This window comes from Mastomys coucha, unplaced genomic scaffold, assembly GCF_008632895.1.
Source record: "Mastomys coucha isolate ucsf_1 unplaced genomic scaffold, UCSF_Mcou_1 pScaffold12, whole genome shotgun sequence".
Taxonomy (NCBI): Eukaryota; Metazoa; Chordata; class Mammalia; order Rodentia; family Muridae; genus Mastomys; species Mastomys coucha.
Window position 1 is genome coordinate 46,561 of NW_022196894.1, and position 10,642 is coordinate 57,202.

General features: G+C 41.2%; 1 protein-coding gene and 1 pseudogene across 1 annotated transcript in view; both read left to right on the forward strand.

Moving 5' to 3' along the window:
- The window catches only part of LOC116086275 (olfactory receptor 1361), an 18,445-nt gene that overhangs the window by 1,998 nt on the left and 5,805 nt on the right, over positions 1–10,642 (forward strand). The gene's annotated exons all lie outside the window — the stretch shown is intronic.
- Positions 6,700–9,784, forward strand: LOC116086218 (annotated as a pseudogene).

Genomic DNA, 10,642 nt, shown 5'->3' on the forward strand with positions numbered 1-10,642 from the left:
CCTCCTCCTTCTCCTTCTTCTTCTTCTCCTCCTTCTTCTTGGTTTGTTTAAGACAGACTGTCACTATGCAGGCTTGGCTGTCCTGGAACTTTCACTTAGTAAAACACTTATTAGCTTGAAATTTCATTTACTAGTAAAACTTTTAAAGTTACTGCCTATAACTTGGTTTTGCTGATTTTGTGAATTTTAATTCTAAGATGTTTATTTTTCAATTGTAATGTAAATTTTCAGTCATTTTATTTTTATCTTTAATTTTCATTTTTTGTTTGTTTCTTTCTCTATCTCTCCCTTCTTCCTTCCTTCCTTCTTTGCTTCCTTTCTTCCTTCTTCCTTCCTTCTTTTCTTTCCCACCCACTGAGTTTAACTAGTGTTCCCATATACTCCAATGCATGGCCTTCACTGGACTGTGGTCAAGTTAAAGAGGCTACAATCTTAAAGAAAATTGACCTTTCCTTTCATAGTGGCTAACACTTGCTAACAGCTCTCCAGCTAGGGTCTACCAGTGAGACTTCATACTACTTCCTCTGCTGCTTGTGTCTAGCCTCCACTTACGTCTCACATATGTTGTCCCTCCACTGAAAGCCCGTGTGTGCAGCTGGGTCCAGAAGACATCCACCAGCTCTAGTTCTTACACTCTTTATGGTTAAATTGGGAGGATTTCTGAGATATATAGATTATTGTTTTTAAATGAATTTGAGACATCTTCAGCCATTATTTCTGAAAGCAACTCTCCCACTCCTTGTCCCTTCCCTGTAGAGTCCTGTCCTGTATGTGTCTGACAACACTGCCTGCCTTCACCCTCCCTCCGTTGTCCTTGGCTTTTCCTTCCTCTCCATGTCTCCTTTTACACTATCCCTCCCTCTGTCTTCTGGTTTGCTCACTGTTTCTTCTTCCAGGTCAAGTCTCCTGAGGGCCTCTGATGAGCTGCTTATTTTGATCAGGAGCTTCCTGATTCCCAAATCTCCACCTGATCTCTCCTTTCTCACTTTTCCTGTTTTCTGTGTCTCTGTTTAATGTGGTATTTTAATCAAAATTTCCTTTAGTTCTATTTTACACCTGCTTGCTTATTGTTTGATTATTGTGCATGTTTTCTGGTCAGGGAGCATGTCTGCCAACTTTGTCTCCATAGCGAGTTCCAGGACAGTGGGACTATGTGAAGATCAAGTCTCAATAAGAGAGAAGGTGAGAGAAAGGCAGAGAGAACTTGATATCAATATCTATCAACATCACCATATTTTTTATTAAATTAATTTATTTTTCACTTCATATTTCATTCCCCGCCCCCCATTCACCCTCTGAATGCTTTATATCCCACACCTCCTCCCCAACCCATGATTCCCCTGTCTCCACGTGGATCTCCCCACCACCCACCTCACCTGACCTCTAAACTCCCTAGGACCTCCAGTCTCTTGAGGGTTTGGTGCATCATCTCTGAATGAATACAGGCTTGGAAGTCCTCTACTGTATGTGTGTTGGGGGCCTCATATCAGCTGGTATATGATGCCTGTTTGGTGGTCCAGTGTTTGAGAGATCTCGGGGGTCCAGATTAATCAAGGCTGCTGGATCTCCTTCAGGATCACCCTTCTCCTCAGCTCCTTTCAGCCTTCACTAATTCAACAACAGGGGTTACCTGCTTCTGCCCATTGGTTGGGTGTAAATATCTGCATATGATTCTTTCAGCTGCTTGTTGGGTCTTTCCGAAGGCAGTCATGATAGGTCTGTTTTTGTGAGTGCTCCATAGCCTCAGTAATAGTGTCAGGCCTTGGGACCTCCCCTTGATCTGGATCCTACTTTGAGCCTGTAGTTGGACCTTCTTTTCCTCAGGCTCCTCTCTATTTCCATCCCTGTAATTCTTTCAGATGGGAACAATTAAGGGTCAGAGATGTGGTTGTGGGATGGCAACCCCATCCCTCACTTGATGTCCTGTCTTCCTGCTGGAGGTGGTCTCTATAAGTTCTTTCTTCATACTTTTGGGCATTTCATCTAAGGTCCCTCCCTTTGATTCCTAAGAGTCTCTTACCTCCCAGGTCTCTAGTGCATTATGGAGGGTCCCCCCTCCCATCATCCCATTTTCTGAGATTGCCTATTTCTATTCTTTCTGCTGGTTTTCAGGGCTTTAGTCCTTTTCCCTCACCCAGTAGCAGATCAGGTTCCCCTCTCCCCCTCCAACTCCCCACCCCCATTTACTTTCTCTCCTAAGTCTGTCCCTCCCTCCCCACTTATGATTGCTTTCTTCCCTCTCCCAAGTCAGACTGAGGCATCTTCACTTGGGCACTTCAGCTTGTTGACCTTTTTGAGTTCCGTGGACTGTATCTTGGGTATTCTGTACTTTTTGGGGCTAATATTCACTTATTAATGAGTACATACCCTACATGTCCTTTTGGGTCTGAGTCACCTCACTCAGGATGGTATTTTCTAGTTCCATCCACTTGCCAGCAAACCTCAGGATGCCCTTGTTCTTAATAGCTGAGTAGTATTGCATTGTGTAAATGAACCACATTTTCTGTATCCATTCTTCTGTTGTGGGACATCTGGGTTGTTTCTAGCTTCTGGCTATCACAAATAAGTCCACTATGAACATAGTAGAAAACGTGCTCTGTGGCATGTCGGAGCATCTTTTGGGTGTATTCCCAAGAATGGTATAGCTGGGTCTTCAGGTAGATACATTTCCAATTTTCTGAGGAATTTCCAGATTGGTTTCCAAAGTGGTTGTACCAGTTTGCAACCCCACCAGCAATGGAAGAGTGTTCCTCTTTCTCCACATCCTCTCCAACATGTGTTGTCACCTGAGGTTCTGATCTTAGCTCTTCCAATTGGTGTAAGGTGGAATCTCAGGGTCGTTTTGATTTGCATTTCTCTGATCACTAAGGACTTTGAATATTACTTTAGGTGCTTCTCAGACACTTGAGATTCTTCAGTTGTGAATTCTTGATTTAGGTCTATACCCCATTTTTTGATTGGGTTGTTTGGTTTTTTTGGTGATTACTTTCTTGAGTTCTTTATATGTTTTGGATATAAGCCCTCTATTGGATGTGGGGTTAGTGAAGATTTTTTCCCAATCTGTAGGTTGCTGATTTGTCTCATTGACTATGTCCATTACCTTACAGAAGCTTTCCAGTTTCATGAGGTCCCAATTATCAATTTTTGATCTTAGAGCATGAGCCATTGGAGTTCTGTTTAGGAAATTTCCCCTTGTGCCAATGACCTCAAGGCTCTTTTCCACTTTCTCTTCTATTAGATTCAGTGTATCTGGTTTTATGTAGAGGTCCTTCCTTGATGCACTTGGATTGGAAATCCTTCTTTGATTTCTTTCTTGAGAGACTTGAAGTTATTGTCATACAGATCTTTCACTTGTTTGGTTAAAGTTACCCCAAGATATTTTATATTATTTGTGGCTATTGTGAAGAGAGTTGTTTTGCTAATTTCTTTCTCAGCCTGCTTATCCTTTGTATAAAGCAAGCTACTGATTTATTTGAGTTAATTTTATATCTGGACACTTTGCTGAAGTTGTTAGCTGGAGAAGTTCTCTGGTAGAATTTTTGGGGTAGCTTATATATACTATCAAATCATTTGCATAGTGATACCTTTATTTCTTCTTTACCAATTTGTATCCTCTTGATCTCTTTTTATTGTCTTACTTCCCAGCTAATACTTCGAGAACTATATTGAATAGATAAGGGGAGAGTGGGCACCCTTGTTTTGTCCTCAATTTCAGTGGAATTGCTTCAAGTGTGTCTCCACTTAATTTGAAATTTGCTGCTGGTTTGAAGTAAATTGCTTTTATTATGTTTAGTTATGGGCCTTGAATTCTCAAAAAAGCAGGTTTTGGTTTTGCTGATTTTTTTTTGTATTATTTTATTTGCTTCTATTTGGTTGATTTCAGCCCTGAGTTTGACTATTTCTTGCCTTCTATTCCTCTTGGGTGAGTTTGCTTCTTTTTATTTTAGAGCTTTCCAGGTATGCTGTTAAGCTGTTAGTATAAGATCTTTTCAGTTTCTTTACCTGGGCACTTAGTGCTATCAAATTTCCTCTTAGCACTGCTTTCATTGTGTCTCATAAATTTGGGTATAATGTGTCAACATTTTCATTACTTTCCAGAAAGTCTCTAGTTTCTTTAATTTTTCTCTGACCAAGTTGTCATTGAGTAGAGAGTTGTTCAGTTTCCACGTGTATGGTGTATGTCAGCTTTCTATAGTTTGCTGTCATTGAAGACCAGCCTTAGGCCATGGTGATTTGATAGGATGCATGGGATTATTTCAATCTTCTTGTATCTGTTGAGGGTTGTCTTGTGACCAATTATATGGTTGATTTTAGAGAAGGTTCCATGATGTGATGAGAAGAAGGTGTATTGTTTTGTTTTAGGGTGAAATATTCTGTAGATATCTGTTAAATTCATTTGATTTATAACCTCTCTTAGTTTCACTGTGTCTCTGTTTAGTTTCTGTTTCAATGACCTCTCCATTGGTGAGAGTGGGGTTTTGAAATCTGCCACTATTATTGTGTAGGATTCTATGTGTTTTGAGTTTTAGTAAAGTTTCTTTGTGGATTTGGGTGCTCTTACATTTTGGGCATAGACGTACAGAATTGAGACTTTCTCTTGGTGGATTTCAACTTCATGAATACGAAGTGTTCTTCTTCATCACACTTGATAACTTTTGGTCTATTGAAAATCTATTTTATTTTATTGGATTTATTCTATTTAGTGGCCACTCCTGCTTGTTTCCTAGGACCATTTGCTTGGAAGACCTTTTTCCATCCTTTTACTCTGAGATAGTGTCTGTTTTTGGTTTTAAGGTGTGTTTCTTGTATGCAGAAAAGTGCTGGATCTTGTTTGTGTATCCAGTCTGTTAGCTTATGCCTTTTATAGGTGAGTCGAGTCCATTAATATTGAGAGACATTAAAGAGAGATGATTTTTGTTTCCTGATATGTTTGTTTTTGTAGGTGGCTTTATGTGCTTGTGGTTTTCTCCTTTTGACTTTGTTTTGAGATGCTTAATATATTGTTCTTTCTTTGGTGCTGGTATCTTCTTTGTGTTAGAGTTTTCCTTCCAGAGTCCTGGGTAAGACTGGTTGGTAGATAGATAGTGTTTGAATTTGGTTTTGTCCTGGAATATTTTGGTTTCTCCATCTATATTAATTGAGAGTTTTGCTGGGTATAGTAGCTTGGGCTGGAATTGTTTTCTCTTAGAGTCTGCATGACCTCTGACCAGGCGCTTCTGGCTTTCATAGTCTCTGTTGAGAAGTCTGGTGTAATTCTGATAGGTCTACCTTTGTATGTTACTTGGGCCTTTTCCCTTGCAGCTTTCAATATTCTTTCTCTGCTTTATGCATTAATGTTTTGATAATCATATGATGAGATTTTCTTTCCTGGCCCCATTTATTTGGTGTTCTATAGGCTTCTTGTACCTTTCTGTCCATCTCTTTCTTTAGGTTGGAGAAGTTTTCTTCTATGATTTTGTTGAAAACATTTTCAGGTCCTTTGAGCTGGGAATCTTAGTTCTCCTCTCTTCCAATTATTCTTAGATTTGCTCTTTTCATTGTGTCCCGTATTTCCTGGATGCTTTGGGTTAGGAGTTTTTTATGTTTTGAATTATCTTTGACAGTTGTGTCAATGTCTTCTATGGTATCTTCTACACCTGAGATTCTCTCTTCTATCTCTTGTATTCTATTGGTAATGCTTACATGTGCAATCCCAGACCTCTTTCCTAGGTTTTCCATTTCCAGGTTTACCTCCATTTGTGTTTTCTTTATTGTTTATACTTCCACTTTCAGGTCTTGTGTTGCTTTATTCAATTCCTTCACCTGTTTACCTGTTTTTCTATATTTCTTTCAGTGAGTTATTGATATCCTCCTTAAAGGACTCTATTATCTTCATGAGACTGAATTTTAGGACAGATTCCTGATTTTCTGGTGTGTTGGTGTATTCAGGGCTTGCTGTGGTGAGAGAACTGGGTTCTGATGATGCCCCCGCATTTTGGCTTCTGTTTCTTATGGTCTTCACTTGCCTTTTGCCCTCCGATATCCCTGGTGGTTTTGGTCTGGGTGCTGTATGGTGTCTAGGGTCTGCCCCAGCAGCAAGAATCAGGCTGAAGGGGCGGGAGGGACGGAAGGGGAGTGGTATTTGGAAGGGTGCAGATTTTGGTGGGGGATGGGTCCCAAGTCCACCAGGCTCCCAATAGCAGCTCTGCTACTGGGGGCGGGGGGGGGGCAGTGTTCTTACAAACTGCTCTAAGTGCAGCAGTTCTCTAGGATAGATGAAGATATGGAGTCTTCACAGAAGCAAACCAACTAGGGGTCTGCCCCAGCAGCAAGGACCGGGTGGACTCAACATCACCATATTGATTGTTCAAATAAAGAAAAAAATTAGGCTGTTGTTGGGCAGGTGTGAATGTTTCTTGGTGTCCTGTTCTGAGCTCTGCTGTTGGGTGCTGTGAGCAGACCTCTGAAATCGAAACATGGTTTGTTTGATACCTATCATCTGGTGAAAGCGAGCTGCCATTTCCCTGAGCCCAGCTGAAGCCACAAAATAAAACTCTTGTTTTCTAAAATCCTTCCTTAATGCTAGTAGCCTGGGCACCCTTCAATTCTTGGGTCAGATTGAGTAAAGGGCCATGCAAGCTATTCATCTTGATTTCAGGGAGCAGAAGCTCAGCTGTTGGGTGATGTGAGGGGACCTCAGGGAAACTCTGAAATTGAGACATGGATGCAGTGAGTTATGATGATGCACATGTGGACTTCACTTCAGAAGAGTGGAATTTGCTGAATCCTTTCCAAAAGAACCTTTACAAAGATGTGATGCTGGAGACCTACTGGAACCTCAATGTTATAGGCTACAATTGGGAAGATCATCATATTGAAGAACAATGTCAAAGTTCTAGAAGTCATGAAAGGCATTTAAAACATCGTAGTGGAGATACTCTATGAAAGTAAACAACGTGGTAAAGCATTAGCAAGACCTAGTCATCTCCAAAGACTTAAAAGCATACACACTGGAGAGAAACCTTATGAATATAATCAATGTGGTAAAACCTTTTCATGTCAGAGTAGTCTCCAATATCATAAAAGAACACATACTGGAGAGAAGCCTTCTGAATGTAATCAGTGCGGTACAGCCTTTTCACATCAGAGTAGTCTCCAATGTCATAAAAGAACACATACTGGAGAGAAGACTTATGAATGTAATCAATGTGGTAAAGCCTTTCTACATCAGAGTAGTTTCCAATATTATAAAAGTAGACATACCAGAGAGAAGCCTTTTGAATGTAATCAATGTGGTAAAGCCCATGCACGAGGGAGATGTCTCCAAAAAACATAAAAGTGCACATACTAGAGTGAAATCTTATAAATGTAATCAAGGTGGAAAAAGCCTTTTCACAAAGTTGTTGTCTCCAAAAACATAATGGCAACCATATTGGAGAGAAATTATAGTAGTATAGAGAACCTAGTCAAGGTACTAAATTTGCCTCTCCCATTAGTCTCCATAACATAAAAGATCTCATACTGGAAAGAAACCTCATGAATGTAATCAGTGTGATAAAGCCCTTGCATGTCTTAATCATATTTAAATGCATGAAAGAAGTCATAGTAAAAATAAACTGGTGATTGGAATGTGCTTGGCCTTAAGAAATGGGACTATAAGGAGGCATGCCTTATGGAGTAAACATTACAGTTTTGAAGGAAGTGAATTACTATGGTTGTGTTCTTTGGAGCTCTGGCCCATACAAAACAGCCCCTCCTACTACTTGACTGGAAGACAGTCTTTTCCTGGGTGTTTTCTCATGAAGATGCAGAACTCTCAGCTCCTTCTGCAGCATTACGCCTACCTGCGTGCTGCCATTCTTTCTGCTACAGTGGTAAATGGACTAAAAATTTGGAACTGTAAGCCAGGCCAAACTAAATATTTGCCTTTAAAACAGTTGTCTTGGTCACAAAGTCTCTTCTTAGCAATGGAAATTCATTTTCCTTTACCCTGTGTTTATTCTCATGATGATTTTTTTGATCAAGTATAATAATCTTAGAAAGGAAAAATATAAAAAGTAAGGTTCAAATAGAAAAGTTTCACCAGGAAGTTGAATGAAGCTAAATATTATGATCATGGATATTAGATGGTATTAAAGGAATGGTGACTGTGACATTAGGACAAGAATCCACCCAGCTAAACTTAGGTATCTGCAGTTGTATAAAGGCTAACTGTATTATGTTAGGAATTATTATTATCTGGTTATTTTTTCATATGTACACAAAAGTTAAAAGTATGTGTCAAATTGATAGCAAAGAGTGTTGATCTGGAGAACAATCCTACACTTGTGGACGTACTAGAGGGAGTTGTCCATCTCCCAGAGACTGTGCATGCAGCTGTGCGGTACACCAGCATTGAGTTGGTTGGTGAGATGAGTGAAGTGGTGGATCGGAATCCTCAATTCCTGGACCCTGTATTGGGCTATTTGATGAAAGGCCTGTGTGAAAAGCTTCTGGCTTCTGCTGCAGTCAAAGCCATTCATAACAGTTGTTCCGTTTGTCAGGATCACATGGCTCAGCACTTTAATGGACTCCTAGAAATTGTCCACTCCCTTGATTCTTTCATGGTGTCTCCCAAAGCTGCTGTGGGCCTGCTAAAAGGAACAGCTCTTGTCCTAGCAAGACTACCTTTGGATAAGATTACTGAATGTCTTAGTGAGTTATATTCTATTCAAGTTATGGCATTGAAAAGGCTTTTGTCTCAGGAGCCCAGCAATGGCATTTCTTCTGATTCCATTGTCTTCTTAGATTGCCTGGCAGTAGTATTAAGACACACCAATCCTATTGTATAAAATGGACTGACTCATCCATGCCAAAAAGTCATCCAGGAAATATGGCCAGTTTTGTCTGAGACTGTAAATAAGCGCTGAGCTGACAATCGGATTGTAGAGTGTTGTTGTAGATGCCTGCGCTTTGCGGTTTGTTGTGTAGGCAAGGGATCTGCATCTCTGCTACAGCCACTAGTCATACAGATGGTGAATGTGTTTCCTGTACCTTGGCAGTATCCTTGTGGATGAGTACGGCATGGAAGAAGGCTGTCAGCAGGGGTTATTAGACATGCTCCAGGTGCTGTGCATTCCCACCTTTCAGCTCCTAGAACAGCAGAATGGCCTCCAAAATCACCCTGACACTGTAGATGACCTGTTTAGGTTAGCCACCTGATTTATTCAGTGAAGCTCTGTCACCTTGCTGAGGAGCCAGGTTGTCATCCCGATCTTACAGCAGGCCATTGTATCTACCACTTTGGAAACCGAGATGCCAATTCCAGTGTCATGAGATTCCTACGAGACCTCATCCACACAGGAGTAGCAAATGATCATGAAGAAGATATTGAATTGCGGAAGGAACTAATTGGACAGGTGATGAGCCAGCTTGGCCTGCAGCTTGTAAGCCAATCGCTCCACACATGCTGCTTTTGCCTTCCCCCTTACACCCTACCCGATGTGGCTGAAGTGCTCTGGGAGATCATGCAGGTTGTCAGACTGACTTTCTGTCGGTGGCTAGAGAATGCCTTGAAAGGTTTGCTGAGAGAGACAACAGTGGGAGCTGTCACAGTGACACAATCACAGTGACACAATCACAGTGACACATAAACAACTTACAGATCTCCCCAAGCAAGTCACTAGTGCTGAGGAATGAAAGCAAGTTAGCTGGGCCTTGAGAGACTTCACCAGGTTGTTTTGATAGCTCAAGCTCACACTCCTGCACTGTGCCTGTTATCCAGGAATGTCTTTTTTAAATTAGAAGACAGGAAGAAAACAACCCAGACTGTCCCACAACCAGAAACCTCTGTTGTGGCAGAGGGCCTTCACTACCACCAGACCATCCCGCCACACAGGAGGAGACTTCATCCTCCAAAGCATCCTTAGGAATCCCTGTTTGGGATGCGAGGGAGAAACCGTGCGGTTTTTAAGGATGGCTGGAGCCTGTCCAGCATGCTGGGAGGGGAACTAGTTTCCTGGTGAACTTCTTTCTTAAAGGAAAAATAATTAAAGGAAAGTTTTAAAACATAAAAGAAAGAAAGACAATTTTAAAAAAGGGAAAGCTGAGATGAAACCAGAACTGAAATATGCACCTGGTAGCAGATGATGCACACACATGATAGACACACACCATCATGCAGTGCACACTGAAACATGACAGTGAGAATGTTCTGTGAGACAGACACATTACCTTAGGGGAACATGGGAATGCGAGTGAGTGACGTGGCTACAGTTGGAATTAAAGAGGTAGGCTCATCATCTCTGCTCTGTTCTCCTTTCTTTAAACACGGGTGAATGGAGGCAACACCCCCAACTCTTCCACTTTTAGAGATGTCCAGACAAGAAGCCTGTCTGCTTATATCATGGTTAGGGATGATAGTCAGGACTAGCCAGGGTCAAAGTTGCTTTTCATGTAGAGCCCAACCCTGCTCCTATTGAGTTGCTAAGTCCATTCTAGTTCACAGAACTTTGTCATCAGCCTTGGGGAGAAAAGCCAAAACTTGGGTGGGTGGAGAGGAAAAATGTATATTAAACTTCTCTCTCTCTCTCTCTCTCTCTCTCTCTCTCTCTCTCTCTGGTGAATTATTCATCCACAAACACGGGGTGGGAGGGGATAAAAAAGATGGTGAGAATATGGAGGG